This window comes from Leucopleurus acutus (genome assembly GCF_964270905.1).
Source record: "Leucopleurus acutus genome assembly, chromosome: 2".
Taxonomy (NCBI): Eukaryota; Metazoa; Chordata; class Mammalia; order Artiodactyla; family Delphinidae; genus Leucopleurus; species Leucopleurus acutus.
The window spans coordinates 16697273-16720001 of NC_139143.1; the positions used below are offsets into that span (position 1 = coordinate 16697273).

Here is a 22729-nt window from a genome sequence, read left to right on the forward strand (position 1 = left end):
GCGGTACATACTGTGAGGTGTTACATCACTTCTCAGGGTTGGCAGTTGTATATTCTCAATACTGAGAAGTGACCCTCACACTGGGTAAAAGAATTATCAAGACTTTGTGATTTTGACACATTCAGCAAGATTTGTACAACTCAAGATCCCCATGGCAGACTGCCTCCATCGTGTTTTTAAAGAAAAGTGTCATTCTTCTCATTTCTTCCTTCTGGATGTCTGGTATGGAGGTTTTGACAGCTAGAGATTGATTGACATCTTCAGTCATATTTTAATCCTTGGGTCAATGTGGACCAAGAAAGATAGAGCAATAACATTAAGGAATCCTGGGTCCCTTTCACTGTGGAGTATCACCAACCCTGGACTTTTGTGTAAATGAGAAAGAAAATTCTGTCTCTTGTTTAAGTCATTGTTAATTGGGGCTTTCTAACAGTTGCAGCTGAATCTAACCCCAATTAATACAATATCTAAGAATGCCTTTCTATTGCTTTCATATATAAAGTGAAAATTAGGGTGTATATAAAGTACTGGGTTCACAACCTTTTTCTCTTAACTCTATAGATGTTAGTTTGTGATCTTCTATCAATTACTGTTACAAAAGAAGTATCTGAGATAAGACTGATTGTGTGTGTGTGTGTGTGTGTGTGTGTGTGTGTGTGTGTGTGCGCGCGCGCCCGCACATGCACACTGCATGAGGGAGTGCTTTTTTTGAATTATTTTCTTTATTCTAAAATATAACCTTTATCACCCCTTCAACTTTGAATAGCCAATTGTTATCTCTAAAGTGAATTTTATTTCTGCTATTGTAATCTTAGTTTATTTTCTCTAGTCACCAACATCTCTGACCTTGTTGTTTTTATGGGTATCTAGTCCTCTTATTTTAGCCTCTTTTATCCTTTTGGGCTTTGGCTCTGTTTTATAGAATCTGTATTTTTAGGAGTTGGTTGAAGTTGGCAAATATTTTCCAACACTTAAATTTTCTTCAGGTTCCTGTAATTGATGTCTTTCAGATGCCTGGTCTTCATACAAGTCTTTAGCACGTGAGTTTGTTTTTCTTCCATAGGCCTGTGTAATTTTTTCCCTCCTATCCTTCTCCTAGATGAAGAACACTAGAGACATTCATTCTTTACCGACTTAAAGAACCGGTGGATTTGGTTCTTCTGTCTCTTTGAATCAAGGACTCTTTCCAGGCTTCAGTTAGAAGGCAGCCCAATTCACTTGCCCCAATTTCCTAGATTTCCAACACTAATAATTGATGTAAGAGATGAAAATTTATAGTTATAAGCTGGTACTGCCTCTTACACTCTTCTTTGCATGTGTTGACCTGAAACAAATAGCCTGCCAGATATTTTCCAACAAAGATGGGTTTACTTGAGATCAGCAGAGAATTGCAGATTGGGGTCTACAGCCATGATGGGCCACATGCAAGTCCGCCCATGGCACAGGAAGGAGAACGCTTTTATAGAAGGGAAAGGAAGTTGGGAGGGCTGTAGTGAACAAAGAGTCCATGACTTTCATTAGCTGAGTCCTTGCCAGAAAAGAGAAGGAATCTCTCTTCTTCCTGTTGGGCTCTGCTGTGGTTGCAGGACATGAGAGCTCCCCTTTCTTGTCTTCAAATTTTTTTAACTTAGGTTTCTGTTTATTAATTATTTACACATAGCATAGAGGCCCTGCATGCAATGAGTCTTTGCAGAACCCATATAAAGCCTAGCCTGCAGCTTGGTTTCTGTAGCTCAACAATTTTGTGTCCTCCATTCATTATCGTCAACTCTCTTGAAGAGATAAACATTTCTCTTGATGAAACAATGACCTCCAAAGAAATCCAGCTTTAATGCTTTTGTAAAGTCAAAAGTAAGTAAGGAGAGCTCAAGAGCAATTTACTGGGACTGAGAATTTATCTGATATTTGAAAGCTTCAACAGACATGCTGGTATATCTGTCTGAACCTCAGATCATTTTGTGATGACTTTCAGTTCCAAGCATGAACATAGACATTGGTACCGTAGTTTTTGTTTGCAATTTTCTTGCTAAGCCAATTCTTCCACATGCTATTGATGGTAGAGATGGAAAGGGGTTTTTCTTAGGGCTCTAAACATAATATTTCTTGGGAGAGGAAATTTTTTGTCTAGGCTAAGTAACTAGCCCCCATGATGGATAAGAACTTAATGGAACATTGTGAGGTTAACACCTACTAAATCATATTAACAGTTTTGAAAATTTGGATAGGCCTGAACCATATGGTTGGAGAGCAGAAAAAACTAATTAAAATACTTTACCATTAATTTTCAAGCTCTTGGAAACTAATAGGTTTCTAGAAATATTATTAATGATGACTAATATTTATATCATAATCTATATTAGCTAAACATATATCAACATAAGATATATAAAGTATCATACATTAATATCCTAAATTACTTTGCTAAATAAAGACTATTTGCATAAAGAAATCTACAACTCATAATTATTTTAGTCTAACATATTAATATTACATTCGTGGTAGAGTTTTAATGTGACTTTTCAATATGAAACAATTCTTACATGCCGTTCCTTTGTTTTCCTAAGTAAAGTGAATATATACTTGTCAAAATTTTACTTAGTAACATTGAGTAAAGTCAAGAGCATTCTGCCTATTATTTGTTAAAAAGACAGTATGAATTACCTCTGGAAGATTTTGATTTGTTTGGAACTCTTTTAATCTCTCAAGCTTAATTCAGAGATGTTTTCTATTAATAATTCATATTAACCTTCAAGTTGCTAATGGATACAAAACATGTTAATACCCCAGTAAACTATCTTAGCCTGTTCACATCAGAGCCAAATCTGCACTACTTAAAACTTAATGCTAAGTATGCTTACTACTTTTATACTTGTTTTATTCTTTCTTATACTGAATCTATTTTACATTTCTTATAAAAAGGGTTTGTTAAATAGAATAATGATTTAACCAACATTTTAAGAGTAGTTACCTACTTAACAGGTCTGAGTTTCTCAAGTGTTTGTAAGTATCAACTTCATATAATTCGTTTACTAAGAATAGAACTTATATTAATGGTTTAGTTTTAAAAGTACAATTTCAAAAGAGATATCAACTAATTAACAGTTATTATATATTGGCCATGGGGAGAAATACTTGATTTTTACTTAGTTTCTGTTAAATTCTTATTTGCAGAAGTGCTATAAGTGAAGACAATAATACACAGTTGAATTTAACTTTATTTGAGATATTTTTTCTCTTATATTGTGTGATTAGGCCAACAGTAGGTTTCAAAGGCCATAGTTATTTAAATTGTTCCATTTTTATATCTTCTCAATCTTTAATTTATATTATTTAAAAATAATGAAATAATATGTTAAATATTGAGATTAAATTCTTATATGTATCATATGTAATTTTATGAATGAAAGTCTTCCACTTATAAACTGTAAATTAGGAGTTATATGTAAATGTTCTGTAATAAACTGTACTTTGTATGGCAAAAGCAAATAAACATTTCTTGGTATTTTGAATACCAAAGTATGTTACCTACACATGTTTTTTTAGTTCAGACTCAGTAAAGTTCAAGGGCATCCAAGTATGAAATAGCTTGTGAGGAAATTCACATTGCTTTCTTAATTTGATTAGGTTGGGGAAAAGGACGCTAGATAGATCACCATCTTTAATAATTTTGGTTCAAATATAGACATTAAGTATTGTACATAGACTAGTAAATGTGTATATAATTTTCCCAAAGCTTGTAAAGGGAGTTGGCATTATAAAATACATTAATTTCCGTTGACTATCTCATCTGCATTTTAATATGTTTTATTATATAGAGTTACTTATGGGAAGCATTGTTAAAAATGCTCAGAAAGGGCAATATGGCAAAAAAAATAATAACATATGAGAAATCATATATTTAGGTTTTTAGGGTAAATGTAACTAGGTATTTTATATAAATGATAAAAAATAGGGCATCAGTTATTGAGAAGAATGTAGTTGATAAATAATTGTCCAAGTAAAAAAGAAACTTAATTCTAAGAGAAGAGTAAACACTTTGAGGCACTAATTATTTTTAACTTTGTTTATATCAAAGTAAAACATGTACATAGTTTAAGTATTCAATAAAATAAATATGTTCAAAGATTTATGATGTAAACTGGCATACCCCTGACCCACTCCTCCCATTCTTCATGTCCAGTCCTCCTCTCTAGAGATCACCACTTTCAACTCTTTTATCTTCTAGCTAAATAATATACTATCTCTTGATTTGTCAGTTTTAGATGATAGCCACCGACCTTCAACTATGGAAGATGAGAATTTAGCTCTTTCATACTATCATCTCCATGTTTTCTTGGAATACAGTTGTAAGTTTTGAGTCAGCAAATATTCAAACTTTACCTTTTTTTTGACTATGGAAATATTGTTTCCTATTAAACTAAGAAGTTCTAAGATGATGTTTGCTTCTTGTACAACTTTCTGTATTTCTTGGAGTTAATAATTGCCTTTGTCCCCATTTGCTTAATTTTCTTCACACCTCTTGTCAAGTTTACCCATACCCTGTAACAGCCTCTCAATATAACTTTTATTTCTGAAAATTCCATCTCACACATACTTGATATTGATTAGATATAGAATTTTAAGTTGAAGGGTGTCTTTATTTTAAGCCATTGTTATCTGTCATTCTGTTTTGGGGAATTTTTCCTGCATTCTTTTCCAATTATTTTCTCTTCGTTTTCTCAGATTCTTTTTATTGTAGCTCCTATAGTCAGAGAGCAGATTCTCTACATTGATCCTCAACTTTTTAAAAATAATCTTGTATCTCCTATTTCCATTTTATTGTCCTTTTGTTTTACTTTTTGGGAGAGTTTCTTGGTGTTAAATTTGAAATATTTTCTATCAAGTTGTTTTTTTCTGCTTTCACATTATTAATTCACTACAGGCTTTTTAATTAAAAAGTTAAAACAGCATCCTATACTTGCTTAGTGGATGCAATATCCTTGCTAATGTCTTTTAGAATGTTTGTTTTAGATTTTAACAATACTTTGTTCTGCTTCTTGCATTGTCTCAAGTTCATCTAAATTGTTTGCTTTTGTTGTTGTTGATATATCACTCTGTCTTTTAGGTTGGAGGTTTTTTTCAAACATCTGTTGATCTTTGGCTGTTCATTCGTATTTTTAAAATGAGGCAGTAAAGTGGCTTTCACTGTAGTGGTGACCTCCTGTGGAAGGGCCACTCCATATGGACATTTAATTTTTCCAACAAAAAGTTCCCTAATCCCCCGCCAAGTGCTCTAGTATCCTGGGAGTTGGGAACAGGGTGGGGAGTAGAATGGTATTCTCACCATTCAGTGTGAAGACTTTCACTTACATCTCAGTATAGTGCCTGTCCCTTGTCTTCTACGAAGCCTAGATGCTCCAGTTTTTGTTTTTTAATTTTTTTCCCTCAGAAAACAAATCTGAACCGGGCTGTGGGGAGAAAGGGAGGGAGGTTCCTTAGGAGGAACCTGGGGAGGGATCTTAAAAGTTAAGTGTTCTGTACAGAGACTTTCAGCCAAGCCCTGTGCTTCACCTTTGCCTTCTGAGATGTCTGAAGATTTCAGTGCCTGAGGGTTCTGGGTTTAGGGAGGAAGAATAGGATGGAATTTCAATGATACCTCCCTCTCCAGACAGGAAGTGTCTCTGTTCTTTTAGGTCTGCTGCCACCCTTTATCTGTTTCTCAACACAAGTTACAATTTGAGGTCATTGTTGTCTCCTGGTTTCACAAAAGATATAGTTTTGTAGATTTTTATAATTCTCCATGTTTGGGGTGCCATTTCTGAGAATATAAAATAGGGCAAGAAATTCAGTACTCTGCCATCTTAAAACTAGAAGTCATCTAAATGAATAATTTCAAAACACAGGTTTATACAAATTTTATAGAGAGGCTTTTGAAATAATAGTTTTACTTCCCAAAACATAACACCCAGAACATTTTATTCATACTGGTAGGTTTTCATTTTCAAGTATTTTTTAACGTGATAGGTGGAGGATATAAACACAGAAGACCCGGATCCTACACCCAGGAAACTTATCATCTAGTGGGGAGATGAAACATGGAGGGGAATTACTGTCACAGAACAGAGACTATAAAAGGGCCATGAGAAAGGTATAATTATGCACCAGAAGCATTCAGTGCCTGGAGATGTAATTTGCATCTTGAGAGAGAAGGATTTCCAGGAGAAGGTAGCATTTTTATATGAGACTTAATGTTTGGGTAGGATTTGCACCTAGTAAGAGCTTAATAAATATTTGCTGAATATAATTAATACTGACATTTTTAATACTGGTGGTCTGACATTTTTCTTTCCACTTCTGTTAATGGTAAATATTCTTTACTTCAATGCAGTGTATCAGCAGCAATCAATTTCACTTATTCTCGTCTTAGTTTTCCTGAGAGGTATTAACAAAAACATTTCTACATAAAAATTTCACCATTCAGTGACAGTTATTGATATATCCTATAATTACAAAAAAATTCTTCCTGTGAGAATTTCATCATATTAATGATACATGTATATTATTAAGACTCATAAATATGGAGTAATAAAGCTTCAAGTTCACATGTTCCCAGATGTTATTTTGGGGCTAGTAGATTAGCAATTTTTCAAGAACATAAGCAGTAATTAGAAATCTTTCATAATTTCTTTCAGAAACAGCACTTGATTTTAATTCTTTCATTTAAAAAAAACTTGTAAGAAAAAAACTGCATCAGAACTCTTGACATTTTTATAGCTTGACAAAAAATTAAGTATAATTAAAATGAACTATTTGTTGCATAAATTAAATTGCAATTAATATGTTTTCTGCCACTGCTTGAAGGATAAGATGAAAATGGTGTGGTTAGCAGACTCCCTGCTGTGAGACTAATTTCTTGGTTTTTATACCCCACATTATCATACAGATTCTCACAGTAAAAGAGTAAACCAACAAGTAGAAAACATCGTTTGATGAAAATGGTATACAGGAGATAAACTGGCTTTTATGAAGGCAAGGCAATATTACTTTTTTATTTTAAGATCTGATTACTAGTTGATTTCAAGGGTAAGATTTGTACTTTCAAAGCCATTAAAATTCGTAGAAAATTGCCCTTCATTTTAGTTAGCTATGCCTTTTAAATTAGCCATCGTATTGTTTCAGGATGTTTGCTTTTTCCGGAGGTAATTAGGAAATGAACAACACATGTTATGCAGAGGTCTCCGCCTCCAGCTAACCAGGAAATAGTAATAAATTCCATCACAAAAACTTAGTTGTGAACAATTTGAAGAAAAGTGGAGGAAAAATATATTCTGTTAGTACTTCTCTTGGAGGAGGATCACTTTTTTCTTACGGGGGCCCACCATTAAAGAAAAAAGCACCCTACCTTGACAAACATTAGTTATTCCCATCTTGAAAAAAAAATTCTCCAGCTGTCACTTACCCAGACAGTGTTATCAAGTACTATTTCTATGTGCGTTTTTCCTGGCTAATTACTTTTTGACATTAGACCCCATTTGTGGTATCAATGAAAGAAATAGGTAATCATTATTAATAGTCTTCTTTATCTCTCCAAATGTCTCTCTCGGGCAGTGCTGCTCAAGGGATATAAATGCACGAATGGGAATCAGAAATGATGGGCTAGGCCCCAGTTACTGTGACTCTTGCACACCTGATCCCTGGGGGCCGGGATGGTGTCCATTCACGTTGTATGACGACAACATTAGGATGTGACAGTGCTTGTTCAAGTGAATTAGTGGAGCTCTGTTCATATACAAGGCCACGGCGCCCCTTTGGTGCTGTCTGCAGAGAAAAGGCAGTACTTTTTTACTGCTCGATGCTTCCTACATTCTGCACTAACAGGGTTCAGACCCTGGAAAAAATCCTCCAAAAGTCTTAGAGCGGGTCAAACTATCTTTTGAAGGTAGCTTAGCAGGTTTTGGTTGCTTGAAGTGACACTAGTGTTGTAGTGAAAAAATTGGGGGTTGTAGTTGTGCTCTTTGTTTGCATGGTTACATTCTCACCTCCTTTGAGTTAGTGCTCAAGTGTCACCACAGAGCAGCCTTTCTCACCACCTGATTTGAATTGCAGGCAGTGTCCCTAATGCCCTCACCCTTCTCTCCTACCCCGTCTTATTTTTCTTCACAGCACTTATTACCTGACTCATTTGCGTGTTGTCTGTCTCCACCCGCTAGAACTTTAAGTTTCATGGAGACAGGAGTTTTTGCCTGACTTATGCATTGCTGTATCCCCACTGCCTGGAACAGCACTTGGCATAAGTAGGCACTGGATTAGTACTTTTTGAGGAAGGAAGGAAGGAAACAAGGGAGGGAGGGAGGAAAGAAGGACCGAAAAGGAAAGGAAGAAAGAAAAGGAAAGAAGAAAGGAAGAAAGAAAGAAAGAAAAAGGAAGGAAGGAAGGAAGAAAGAAAGTAAAGGGAGGGAGGGAGGGAAAGAAAGAAAAAGAAAGAAAGAAAGAAAGAGGGGCTTCCCTGGTGGCGCAGTGGTTGAGAATCTGCCTGCCAATGCAGGGGACACGGGTTCGAGCCCTGGTCTGGGAAGATCCCACATGCAGAGCAACTGGGCCCGTGAGCCACAACTACTGAGCCTGCGCGTCTAGAGCCTGTGCTCCGCAACAAGAGAAGCTGCGACAGTGAGAGAGGCCCGTGCACCGCGATGAAGAGTGGCCCCCGCTCGCTGCAACTAGAGAAAGCCCCAGTGCAGCAACGAAGACCCAACGCAGCCAAAAATAAATAAATAAATAAATAAAATTTTAAAAAAAGAAAGAAAGAAAAGAAAAGGAAGGGAGAGAGGGAAGAGGGAAAGAAAGAGAAAGAAAGAAAAAGAAAGAAAGAAAGGAAGGAAGGAAGGAAGACAAAGGAAGGAAGGGAAAGAGAGAGGAGATGAGTGAGTGAGTGAATAAATGAATGTTTAAAAACCAATTCTTTTTGAAAGAAATTAAGCAAACATGATAATGCCTGGTGATAATATGACAATCTAAGTTTAGTAGAGGGCTATTTGAATTCTGTTTATTAAAGCTTCATTTATGTGTGTATATATATATATTTACGCTATGATAAATCTTTATGGACACTGATATTTGAATATCATATAATTTTTTTTTCAGTTGACAATTTTTTTTTTAATTGGAGTATAATTGCTTTACAATGTTGTGTTAGTTTCTGCGGTACAATGAAGTGAATCAGCTCTATGTATGCATATATCCTCTCCCTCCTGGACCTCCCTCCCTACCCACCCCCCATCCCACCCATCTAGGTTGTCACAGAGCACCAAGCTGAGCTTCCTGTGTTTTATAGCATGTTCCCACTAGCTATCTATTTCATGCATGGTAGTGTATATATGTCTATCCTAATCTCCCAATTCGTCCCATCCTCCCCTAAAGCTTCATTTATAATTTTATCTTATGTTTAATCTCAGAGAAATTATACTGAAATGAAAACCATTTCTTATAAAACTAAAATTTCAGATTATAATCTATATATGGTTAATGTTCATGGAGAGTTATTTACAACCCACCCTGTAAGGATAGTAAACAATATTTTGAATCCATTAGGTCATATTTTTATTCATGTTCTCATTCATTCATTTGTTTGTTCAGTGTTACTTGTGTTCTACGAGGCATGCTATTTGTAACATTCTGGTAGAATATGTAAGTACATGCAGCAGTAAGTATGTCATGATGGAGCTTGGCTGTACTGAAGAGTTACAGTCTATTCTTGTACTTGCCATAGTTATGTTCTATGAAGTCACTACAAACACAGAATCAACAAATACTGAGCCATTGCTCCTAAGGGAAGTGCAGGGTTAGGTTCCTCAGAGCCTCTGGTCAACATTTTTGTCACTCAGTCAATACATAACATTGTTTCATGTGTATTTCTGTTGAAAGACTCCTGATTTAATATATATTGTTGATTCATTAACATTGAACTCCTGGCCAATAACACTATAACTTACGCTTGAATGAAGCTTATCTAATAAACATATTTTCTCCTTAAGGCACACAGTAACCTTCTTGTGCTTAGGAATGCTAGGTAGCACTCAGCAGTATGCTTGGGGTCTACTTTAAAAAGAGAAATCACCAAGAAAATGTGGAAAAGGTGACACTAAATAAACACGAAAGGACACCTGTTAATAGTGTGAGAGCTGAAATGAGAAGACAGGCTTCGGCTGGGAGTGTGGGTGCTGGGTGCCTCAAATCTTCACCTCTCTGCTTGTATCTATGAATGACTGAAAGCACTGTGAGTATGCATTTTGGAGTTACAAATAAATTTTATTCAGTAGGTGAATTTGCAAATAAGGAATCTGAATAATGTAGATAGATGGTAACAGTGTTCTTATAAAGAAGACATCACTGAACACATCCTTTATAGCCTATTTACTGATGAATCTAGGTATTACCATCCTTGAAAAATGGGGTCACAGCAAGAAGACGTATTTCTATTCAATCAAGATTTACTGAGCCCCTCCATTCCTCACAGACCTCATACATAAATATGTTACTTAATTTTTCTCTACTATATTCTCTCCCCCCTCTCCTGATTTCTCTATTTCTCCTCCAAATACACTTAGACTCAAGTTACTTAATTTATAGAGGGACCTGGGCATAACGTCTACCAGTTTGAAAAGGAAAGTTCTCAGAGTGTGGAGTGGAATTTGAGAGGACCCTCGTGATGATGGAGTCCAGGCCATACAGCTGCCATCTCATTTTGGTTTCTAGAGTGATGGGGTTGAAGGAGAGAGTAAGGATGTGCTATTCCAGAAGGCTCAAAATTTGAACAGGTTTATGGTTTCCCCAGGGCCAAGTCTATTTATTCATTCTTCAGTCATTCCTTCAGACAAATAATACTTTTGAAGCGCTTACTTTTTACCAGGCTAAACTCAGGATACAATGCGTCCTGTCTTTTAGCAGTTATCCCCCCTCTTGAGAGTTTCCTTAGAATACTTATTTACTTAGATGCACTCAGTTTCTTTCCTACAAGAAACTCTTAGCATTTAAGAACGTCACAATTCTGGCTTCAGTTGTATTCCCCACTTAAGTGGTTCTCCTTCAGCCATTCTGATGTTATCTTGCAACATTTTTGCAGCATATTCTCCAGTACACTAACCAAGTACTAGACCAAACTTTCCCTGTAATGCCAGTTCCCTCTACTTAAAATGGGTTGCCGTTGTATGTGAAAGTCATGTTACTGGAACCTCTTACCCTGGTATCATTAGCTTTGTTATCAAACCAACTCACAGTCTACAGATGATTGTAACTACAACATTTGTCTCTTGTTGGATGTTCCATTTCAGTGACTTCTATTTAGATAACATTCTTATTGTTTTTAGTTGAAATTAAACAGTTAAGGCCACATTTTATACGTACATCTATATTTCTGCATCTAGGTTTATTACTTCTTATATATCTTTGTATTTCTTTTACTATGGCCATAATCCATATACACCATAACACAATGGACTGGTCAAACAAGAAACCCCATTATTCATCCTTCAGTTTACATGTTGGCCTGCCATTTCCCACTTGTGCATTTATAATCAAGACTATAAAAGTGGAAGAGGAGCACAAACTAAGAAAAAGATAAAACTATTAAGAGGGCTTCCCTGGTGGCGCAGTGGTTGGGAGTCCGCCTGGCAATGCAGGGGATGCGGGTTCGTGCCCCGGTCCGGGGGGATCCCACATGCTGCAGAGCAGCTGGGCCCGTGGGCCATGGCCGCTGAGCCTGCGCGTCCGGAGCCTGTGCTCTGCAACGGGAGAGGCCACAGCACTGAGAGGCCCGTGTACAGCAAAAAAAAAAAAAAACTATTAAGAAAAAGAAAGATATATAAAAATGGAAAAAGAATTAATAGTAACTCAAATATAAAACTTTTGAATTTAGATGTACCTACCTAAAAATAGGAATATGTATACTGAACTCAAATATAAATGACCTTTGAATAAGCAACTATTTAGGATTATTTATCCACAACTATTTTTTTTTAAGTAAAGGGTTTTTGAAGTTTCTTATTTGAAAATAGCTGACACTAACTACTTGCTATATACCAGACACTGTTTTAATTGCTTTATAAGTATGAACTCATATAATCCTTTTACAAACCTGTGAGTAGGGTGTCATTATTTTTATATCATCTTATCTCTTTTTTTTTTTCCTCTTGGTACTTTTTTTTTAACTTGTTTATTGGAGTATAATAGCTTTACAATGCTGTGTTAGTTTCTTCTGTATAACAAAGTGAGTCAGCTGTATGTATACATGTATCCCCATAACCTCTCCCTCTTACATCTCCCTCCCACCCTCCTTATCCTACCCCTCTAGGTAGTCACAAAGATCTGACCTGATTTCCCTGTGCTATGCAGCTGCTTCCCACGAGCTATCTATTTTATATTTGGTAGTGTATATATGTCCATGCCACTCTTACTTCGTCCCAGCTTACCCTTCCCCCTCCCCGCGTCCTCAAGTCCATTCTCTACGTCTGTGTCTTTATTCCTGTCCTGCCCCTAGGTTCTTCAGAACCATTTTTTTTTTTTAGATTCCATATATATGTGTTAGCATACGGTATTTGTTTTTCTCTTTCTGACTTACTTCATTTTGTATGACAGACTCTAGGTCCATCCACCTCACTACAAATAACTCAATTTCGTTTCTTTTATGGCTGAGTAATATTCCATTGTATATATGTGCCACATCTTCTTTATCCATTAATCTGACACTTAGGTTGCTTCCATGTCCTGGCTATTGTAAATAGAGCTGCAATGAACACTGTGGTACATGACTATTTTTGAACGATGGTTTTCTCGGGATATATGCCCAGTAGTGGGATTGCTGGGTCATATGGTAATTCTATTTTTAGTTTTTTAAGGAACCTCCATACTGTTCCCCATAGTGGCTGTATCAATTTACATTCCCACCAACAGTGCAAGAGGGTTCCCTTTTCTCCACACCCTCCCCAGCATTTATTGTTTATAGATTTTTTGATGATGGCCATTCTGACTGGTGTAAGGTGATACCTCAGTGTAGTTTTGATTTGCATTTCTCTAATGATTAGTGATGTTGAGCATCCTTTCAAGTGTTTGTTGACAATCTGTATATCTTCTTTGCAGAAATGTCTATTTAGGTCTTCTGCCCATTTTTGGATTGGGTGCTTTGTTTTTTTGATATTGAGCTGCATGAGCTGCTTGTATATTTTGGAGATTAATCCTTTGTCAGTTGCTTCGTTTGAAAATATTTTCTCCCATTCTGAGGGTTGTCTTTTTGTCTTGTTCATGGTTTCCTTTGCTGTGCAAAAGCTTTTAAGTTTCATTAGGTCCCATTTGTTTATTTTTGTTTTTATTTCCATATCTCTAGGAGCTGAGTCAAAAAGGATCTTGCTTCGATGTATATCATAGAGTGTTCTGCCTATGTTTTCCTCTAAGAGTTTTATAGTATCTGGACTTACATTTAGGTCTTTAATCCATTTTGAGTTTATTTTTGTGTATGTTGTTAGGGAGTGTTCTAATTTCATTCTTTTACATGTAGCTGTCCAGTTTTCCCAGCACCACTTATTGAAGAGACTGTCTTTTCTCTTTTCTCCATTGTATATCCTTGCCTCCTTTGTCATAGATGAGTTGACCATAGGTGCTTGGGTTTATCTCTGGGCTTTCTATCCTGCTCCATTGCTCTATCTTTCTGTTTTTGTGCCAGTACCATACTGTCTTGATTACTGTAGCTTTGTAGTATAGGCTGAAGTCCGGGAGCCTGATTTCTCCAGCTCCGTTTTTCTTTCTCCAGATTGTTTTGGCTGTTCGGGGTCTTTTATGTTTTCATACAAATTGTGAAATTTTTTGTTCTTGTTCTGTGAAAAATGCCATTGGTAGTTAGATAGGGATTGCATTGAATCTGTGGATTGCTTTGGGTAGTATCGTCATTTTCACAATGTTCATTCTTCCAATCCAAGAGCACATCTTTGTATCATCTTTAATTTCTTTCATCAGTGTCTTACAGTTTTCTGCATACAGGTCTTTTGTCTCCTTAGGTAGGTTTATTCCTAGGTATTTTATTCTTTTAGTTGCAATGGTAAATGGGAGTGTTTCCTTTATTTCTCTTTCAGATTTTTCATCCTTAGTGTATAGAATTACAAGAGATTTCTGTGCATTAATTTTGTATCCTACTACTTTACCAAATTCATTGATTAGCTTTAGTAGTTTTCTGGTGACATCTTTAGGATTCTCTATGTATAGTATCATGTCATCTGCAGACAGTGACAGCTTTACTTCTTCTTTTCCAATTTGTATTCCTTTTATTTCTTTTTCTTCTCTGCTTGCTGTAGCTAAAATTTCCAAAACTATGTTGAATAATAGTGGTGAGAGTGGGCAACCTAGTCTTGTTCCTGATCTTAGAGGAAATGGTTTCACTTTTTCACCACTGAGAAAGATATTGGCTGTGGATTTATCATATATGCCCCTTATGATGTTGAGGTAAGTTCCCTCTATGCTACTTTCTGGAGAGTTTTTATCATAAATGAGTGTTGAATTTTTCAAAAGCTTTTTCTCCATCTATAGAGATTATCATATGGTTTTTATCCTTCAATTTATTTATATGGTTTTTGACACTGATTGATTTACGTATATTGAAGAGTCCTTGCATTCCTGGGATAAACCCCACTTGATCATGGTGTATGATCCTTTTAATGTGCTGTTGGATTCTGTTCTCTAGTCTTTTATTGAGGATTTTTGTATCTATGTTCATCAGTGACATTGGCCTGTAGTTTTCTTTTTTTGTGACATCTTTGTCAGGTTTTGTTATCAGGCTGATGGTGGTCTCGTAGACTGAGTTTGAGAGTTTTCCTCCCTCTGCTATATTTTGGAAGAGTTTGAGAAGGATGGGTGTTAGCTCTTCTCTAAATGTTTGATAGAATTTGCCTGTGAAGCCATCTGGTCCTGGACTTTTGTTTGTTGGAAGATTTTTAATCAGAGTTTCAATTTCAGTGCTTGTGATTGGTCTGTTCATATTTTCTATTTCTTCCTTGTTCCATCTCAGAAGGTGTGCTTTTCTAAGAATTTGTCCATTTCTTCCAGGTTGTCCATTTTATTGGCATATAGTTGCTGGTGGTAATCTCTCATGAGCCTTTGAATTTTTGCAGTGTCAGTTATTACTTCTCCTTTTTCATTTCTAATTATGTTGATTTGAGCCTTCTCCCTTTTTTTTGTTGTTATGAGTCTGGCTAATGTTTTATCAATTTGACTTATCTTCTCAAAGAACCAGCTTTTAGTTTTATTGATCTTTGCTATCATTTCCTTCTTTTCTTTTCATTTATTTCTGATCTGATCTTTATGATGTCTTTCCTTTTGCTAACTTTGGGGGTTTTTTGTTCTGCTTTCTCTATTTGCTTTATGTGTAAGGTTAGGTTGTTTATTTGAGATGTTTCTTTTTTCTTGACGTAGGATTGTATTGCTATGAACTTCCCTCTTAGAACTGCTTTTGCTGCCTCCCGTAGGTTTTGGGTCATTGTCTTTTCATTGTCATTTATTTCGAGGTACTTTTTGATTTCCTCTTTGATTTTTTTCAGTGATCTCTTGGTTATTTAGTAGCATACTGTTTAGCCTCCATGTGTTTGTAATTTTTACAGTTTTTTCCCTGTAATTGATGTCTAGTCCCATAGCGTTGTGGTTGAAAGACCTACTTGATACGATTTCAGTTTTCTTAAATTTACCAAGGTTTGCTTTGTCACCCGAGATATGATCTATCTTGGAGAATGTTCCATGAGCACTTGAGAAGAGAGTGTATTCTGTTGCTTTTGGATGGAATGTCCTATAAATATCAATTGTTTAATGTCTCATTTAAAGCATGTGTTTCCTTATTATTTTCATTTTGGATGATCTGTCCATTGGTGAAAGTGGAGTGTTAAAGTCCCCTACTGTTATTGTGTTACTGTCAATTTCCCCTTTTATGGCTGTTAGCATTTGCCTGATGTATTTAGGTGCTCCTATGTTGGGTGCATAAATATTTACAGTTGTTACATCTTCTTGGTTGATCCCTTGATCATTATGTAGTGTCCTTCTTTGTCTCTTGTAATAGTCTTTATTTTAAAGTCTATTTGTTCTGAAAAGAGAATTGCTACTCCAGCTTTTTTTTATTTCCATTTGCATGCAATATCTTTTTCCCTCGTCTCACTTTCAGTCTGTATGTGTCCCTAGGTCTGAAGTGGGTCTCTTGTAGACAGCATATTTACGGGTCTTGTTTTTGTATCCATTCAGTCAGTCTATGTCTTTTGGTTGGAGCATTTAATCCATGTACATTTAAGGTAGTTATTGATATGTATGTTCTTATTACCATTTTCTTAATTGTTTTGGGTTTGTTATTGTAGGTCTTTTCCTTCTCTTGTGTTTCCTGCCTAGAGAAGTTCCTTTAGCATTTGTTGTAGAGCTGGTTTGGTGGTGCTGAATTATCTTAGCTTTTACTTGTCTGTAAAGGTTTTAATTTCTCCTTCAAATCTGAATGAGGTCCTTACTAGGTAGAGTAATCTTGGTTGTAGTTTCTTCCCTTTCATCACTTTATATATGTCCTGCCATCCCTTCTCACTTTCAGAGTTTCTGCTGACAGATCATCTGTTAACCTTATGGGGATTCCCTTGTATATTATTTGTTGCTTTTCCCTTGCTGCCTTTAATATTTTTTCTTTGTATTTAATTTTTGATAGTTGATTAATATGTGTCTTGGTGTGTTTCTCCATGGATTTATCCTGTATGGGACTCTCTGCATGTCCTGGACTTGACTGACTATTTCCTTGCCCATATTAGGGAAGTTTTCAACTATAATCTCTTCAAATATTTTCTCAGTCCCTTTCTTTTTCTCTTCTTTTCTGGGACCCCTATAATTCTAATGTTGGTGTGTTTAATGTTGTCCCAGAGGTCTCTGAGACTGTCCTCAATTCTTTTCATCCTTTTTTCTTTATTCTCCTCTGTGGTAGTTATTTCCACTATTTTGTCTTCCAGGTTACTTATCCATTCTTCTGCCTCAGTTATTCTTCTATTGATTCCTTCTAGAGAATTTTTAATTTCATTTATTGTGTTGTTCATCATTGTTTGTTTTCTCTTTAGTTCTTCTATGTCCTTGTTAAACGTTTCTTGTATGTTCTCCATTCTATTTCCAAGATTTGGGATCATGTTTACTATCATTACTCGGAATTCTTTTTCAGGTAGACTGCCTATTTCCTCTTCATTTCTTTGGTCTGGTGGGTTTTTACTTTGCTTCTTCATCTGCTGTGTATTTCTCTTTTTTCTCATTTTGCTTTACTTACTGTGTTTGGGGTATCATTTTTGCAGGCTGCAGGTTCATAGTTCCCGTTGTTTTTGGTATCGGCCCCCAATGGCTAAGGTTTGCTCAGTGGGCTTTGTAGGCTATCTGGTAGAGGGGACTGGTGCCCGTGTTCTGGTGGATGAAGCTGGATCTTGTCTTTCTGGTGGGCAGGACTGCGTCCTGTGGTGTGTTTTTGGGTGTCTGTGAATTTACTATGATTTTAAGTAGGCTCTCTGCTAATGGGTGGGGTTGTGTTCCTGTCATGCTAGTTGTTTGGCATGGGGTGTCTAGCCCTGGAGCTTGCTGGTCATTGAGTGGAGCTGGGTCTTAGCATTGAGACAGACATCTCTGGTAGAGCTCTCACTGATTGATATTACTTGAGGCCGGGAGGTCTCTGGTGGTCCAATGTCCTGAACTCAGCTCTCCCACCTCAGAGGCTCAGACCTGACACCCAGCTGGAGCACCAAGACCCTGTCAGCCACATGGCTCAGAAGAAAAGGGAGAAAAGAAAGAAAGAAAGAACAAATAATAATAAAATAAAGTCATTAAAGCAAAAAATCTTCTTAATTATTAAAATAAAAATATTTTAAAAGTAATAAAAAAAGGAAGAGAAGAGAGCAACCAAATCAATAAACAAATCCACCAATTATAACAAGCACTAAAAACTATACTAAGATAAACATAAAAATCAGAAACTAGTCAGTTGCAGACAGCAAACCCCAAGGCTACAGTTGCTCCCAAAGTCCACCTCCTCAAATTTGGGATGATTCATTGTCTATTCAGGTATCCCACAGATGCAGGGTACATCAGGTTGATTGTGGGGATTTAATCTGCTGCTCCTTAGGCTGCTGGGAGAGATTTCCCTTTCTCTTCTTTGTTCTCACAGCTCCCAGGGGCTCAACTTTGGATTTGGCCCTGCCTCTGCGTGTAGGTCTTCTGAGGGCATCTGTTCTTCTCTCAGACAGGATGGGGTTAAAGTAGCAGCTGATTGGGGGTTCTGGCTGACTCAGGCCGGGGGGAGGGAGGGGTACAGAATGCAGGGTGAACCTGCTGTGCCAGTGGCCAGCATGACGTTGCAACAGCCTGAGGCCGCCGTGTGTTCTCCGAGGGGAGTTGTCCGTGGATCACGGGACCCTGGCAGTGGCGGGCTGCACAGTCTCTCAGGAGGGGAGGTGTGGATACTGACCCGTGCTTGCACACAGGCGTCTTGGTGGCTGTAGCAGCAGCCTTAGCACTTCATGCCCGTCTCTGGTGTCCGCACTGAGAGCCACGGCTCGCGCCCATCTCTGGAGCTCGTTTAGGTGGTGCTCTGAATCCCCTCTCCTTGCACCCCAGAAACAATGGTCTCTTGCCTATTAGGCAGGTCCAGACTCTTTCCTGGACTCCCTCCGAGCCAGCTGTGGCACACTAACCCCCTTCAATCTGTATTCACGCAGCCAACCCCAGTCCTCTCCCTCAGATCTGACCTCCAAAGCCCGAGCCTCAGCTCCCAGCCCCGCCCGCCCCAGTGGGTGAGCAGACAAGCTTCTCGGGCTGGTGAGTGCTGGTCAGCACCGATCCTCTGTGTGGGAATCTCTCCGCTTTGCCCTCCACACCCCTGTTGCTGTGTCCTCCTCCATGTCTCCGAAGCTTCCCCCCCGCCCACCCCCCATCTCCGCCAGTGAAGGGGCTTCCTAGTGTGTGGAAACTTTCCCTCCTTTACGGCTCCCTCCCAGAGCTGCAGATCCTGTCCCTATTCTTTTGTCTCTGGTTTTTCTTTTTTCTTTTGCCCTACCCAGGTACGTGGGGATTTTCTTGCCTTTTGGGAAGTCTGAGGTCTTCTGCCAGCATTCAGTAAGTGTTCTGTAGGAGTTGTTCCACGTGTAGATGTATTTCTGATGTATTTGTGGGGAGTAAGGTGATCTCCACTTCTTACTCCTCCGCCATCTTAAAGGTCTCTCTCATCTCTGTCTTTCAAAGAGGACACCAAGCACCCAGTCAGCTTGGCTGCAAAGCAATCCTGCCTCAGAATAGAAATCATAAAGTTTTCAAACCACCCGTGCAAATACCCTCAGTGAGACTGTGACATAATTTAATATACAAATGAACTTGGCTTCCTTTCTAGGTTCAGACTGACACTGCATTGTCAACTCAATGTCAGCTAAAAGTTGTTTCTTCAGAAACATATACAAATAGTTTAATTGAAAAAATACATAGTAAATCCTAAATCTAGGGAATTGAGAAGAACACAAATAATAGAGAATGCTTTAGAATGTTTTCCTGAAAACTCATAGTGAACAGAAAGAAGAGAAAAACTCCTACAGCTCTTAGCCATTGCATGTATGTTCTGTTGTCGCAACAGTGGAGATGATCTTGCCATCACAGAATTTTCTACATGCAATGAAAGCAAAGTTGGATCACGCAGGAATAATGCCAGGTGATCTTTTAAAACTGTCTATGAACTGTTGTTTATAGATTATGGAAAATCCCAAGCCCTAGCCAGACTTAACTATGGTCTCATTCAGGAAATATTTTCCTGTATTTAATCAGCTTAGAGCTGAATATATAAAAAATATTTTAAGCTGAACAATATGTGCATAACCTTTCATTTCCATCTTGTCCTTCTAATCTTGGAGGATTTGTCCACTATAGTGTATCAGCTCCATCCTGCTTACCAACATTGAAGCTGGTCATGAGTATCTGATGAAAAGCCTTAAATAACTAGTTAAACAGTGCAGCTGCCAACCTAAAGTAATCCTACACTTAGGGGGTGAGTGGCCCAGGAAATTTGCTCTTTGTCATTTTGACTTGGGTTTGAAAATGGACCTGGGCTGCATTCCAGCTCAAAGAGCCATTCACTTCCAAAGAGTCCTAAATTGTCCCAAGGAGCTCATTTTGGCAGTGGATTATTTGTGTTTGGCTGGTCAAAAGCTAATAGCAAAAGCTGTCTGCTCTGGCACGCAAGGGCTATGGCAGCATTTAGAATTACATCCCCAGTGTTTTATCTTGATGAGGTTATTTTTCAGGAAAGCTGTCCCCCACCCCCCCCATTTCAAAAGTGACAATGTACAAGTATCGTGCAGGTGGTTTTCTTGAGCTCATAAATATCTTCCCATAACATGGTGGCCTTTTTTTTCCCATAACATGTTGGCCAAGGAATATTATAAACAAATGAGAACCAGCATCAGATTTTTTCCAAAACCAAAGCTGTCTTAATGGTGTGTTCACCTCTTCCTATACCAGAGGTAACAGTTATTGGTTGACTAGGGCCAAGTAAGAAAGTGGGCTTTTAAATAAAATAAGAGTGATAAAGGATTTGTGAAAGATTTTCTGTCAGGGGATGTAGAGTATAGGTACTTGAAGAGTCAATCCTTGCTTATCTACACAACTATAAATGCCTATTTTCTGACTCTTCCACTAGCCTGTGAGGGATCCTGGGAAGACACAGCTAAGTTTTGGTTACCTAGATAGTTGGGAAGCTATCTCGCGTAGTGCTGACACACTGTAGATGCTCAAATGTTAGTGGAATGCACAGGTTAAAGTATGACACAGAATTAATTGTTGCTTCATTCATTATATTAGAGGAGCCCAAAACTAAGTACACAAGAAGATCCAAAGGAATGAGAGAAGAAAATATTATAATTTCTATTTATTTTTACCTCATTTGTATATCATTTAACATTATATTTTACTATCACAGTATTACACATATAGAATTTCAAGCAGATAACCAAAAATATATTGAGGATGCTTAAAATATTTTTACTGATGGAAGATACAATCAAGATCCTTTCAGTCCTGTTTCACTACATTATTGCACTATAATCAGTCTCTCATATGTGTCAATGGAATTTAATTTAACTTTCAAAAGCACATATTGGATAGACTATGAATAGATTTTTACCCTTGAAGGAAAGATGGAGGAAAAAGCTAGTGCTTAGATGTTTTATCCTGTTTAATCCTCACACCAACCCTGTAAGATTTCTTCATTTTATAGATGATGAAAAGAATGAGTCAGGAAGTGCTTCCTGTACATCTGTTTTCTGGAATAAATTATACAGAATTGGTATCATTTCTTCCTTTTTGGGTATAATTCACCAGTGAAAGCATCTGGGCCTGTTTTGGAAGGTTACTAATTATTTATTCAATTTTTAAAATAGTTATAGGCGTATTTAGATTATTTCTCCTTGTTTGAGTTTTGATAGATTGTGACTTCCAAGAAATTAGTCCATTTCACCCAAGTTATCAAATTTATGAACAGAGTCGTTCAAAAAATTCCTTTGTTATCCTTTTAATGTCCATGGGATCAGTAGTGATGGTACATCTTTCATTTCTGATATTTGTAATGTGTATCTTCTTTCTTTTTTCTTAGTCTGGTTAGGTGTTTATCAATTTTATTGATCTTTTCAAAGGAACAGCTTTTGGTTTTGTTGATTTTTTTTTTCTATTGATTTCCTGTTTTCAATTTCTACTCTGATTTTCTTTTCTTTGGCATATTTTGGATTTAATCTGCTCTTTTTCTAGTTACCTAAAGTGGAAGCTTAGATTAGTGATTGTAGATCTTTCTTCTTTTCTACTATATGCATTCAATGCTATAAATTTCCCTGTAGGTGCTGCTTTTGCTGCATCCCACAAATTTTGCCAAGTTGTATTTTAGTTTTCATTTAGTTGAAAATTTTTTTTTCTTGATGCTTCTTCTTTGACTCTGTATTATTTAGTAGGGTATTGTTTAATCTCCAAATATTTCAGGAATTTTAAACTATCTTTTTGTTACTACTTTTTATTTTAATTCCATTGTGGTCTAAACACATACTTTGTATGATGTCTACTCTTTTGAAGTTGTTAAGGTATACTTTATGGCTCAGAATGTGGCCTATCTTGGTGAATATTCCATGTGAGCTTGAGAAGAGTGTGTGGTTATTGTTGGATGAAGTAGTCTATAAATGTCAGTTAGATCCAGTTGAGTGATAGTGCTGTTCAGTTCAATTGTATCCTTACTGACATTCTGCCTGCCAGATCTATCAGTTACTTACAAAGGGGTATTGAAGCCTCCAATTACAAGAGTGAATTTGTCTACCTCTCCTTGCAGTTCTATTAGTTTTTACTTCATGTGTTTTAGTGCTCTGTTGTTAGGCACATACACATTAAGGACAGTTATATCTTCTTTGAGAATTGACCCCTTTATCATGTAATGCCCATCTTTATTCCAGATTATTTTCCTTACTCTGAAGTCTGTTTTATCTGAAATTAATATAGCTACTCCAACTTTCTTTTGCTTAATGTTAGATAGTATATCTTTCTCCGTGCCTTTACTTTTAATCTGTTTGTGTTTTTTGACTAATCCAAGCCCACTTTCAAATAACACTATATTGTTTCATGGGTAGTTCAACTACCTTATAACAGATTATTCCCAACTCCTCCCTTCCATCCCTTATAATATTGCTGTCATTTATTTACCTTATCCATA

At 37.0% G+C, this 22729-nt stretch overlaps 1 protein-coding gene across 1 annotated transcript in view; it reads left to right on the forward strand.

Moving 5' to 3' along the window:
• SPATA17 (spermatogenesis associated 17) overlaps positions 1-22729 on the forward strand; it is a gene marked incomplete at its 3' end in the record, with an annotated part of 184498 nt that overhangs the window by 159305 nt on the left and 2464 nt on the right. The gene's annotated exons all lie outside the window — the stretch shown is intronic.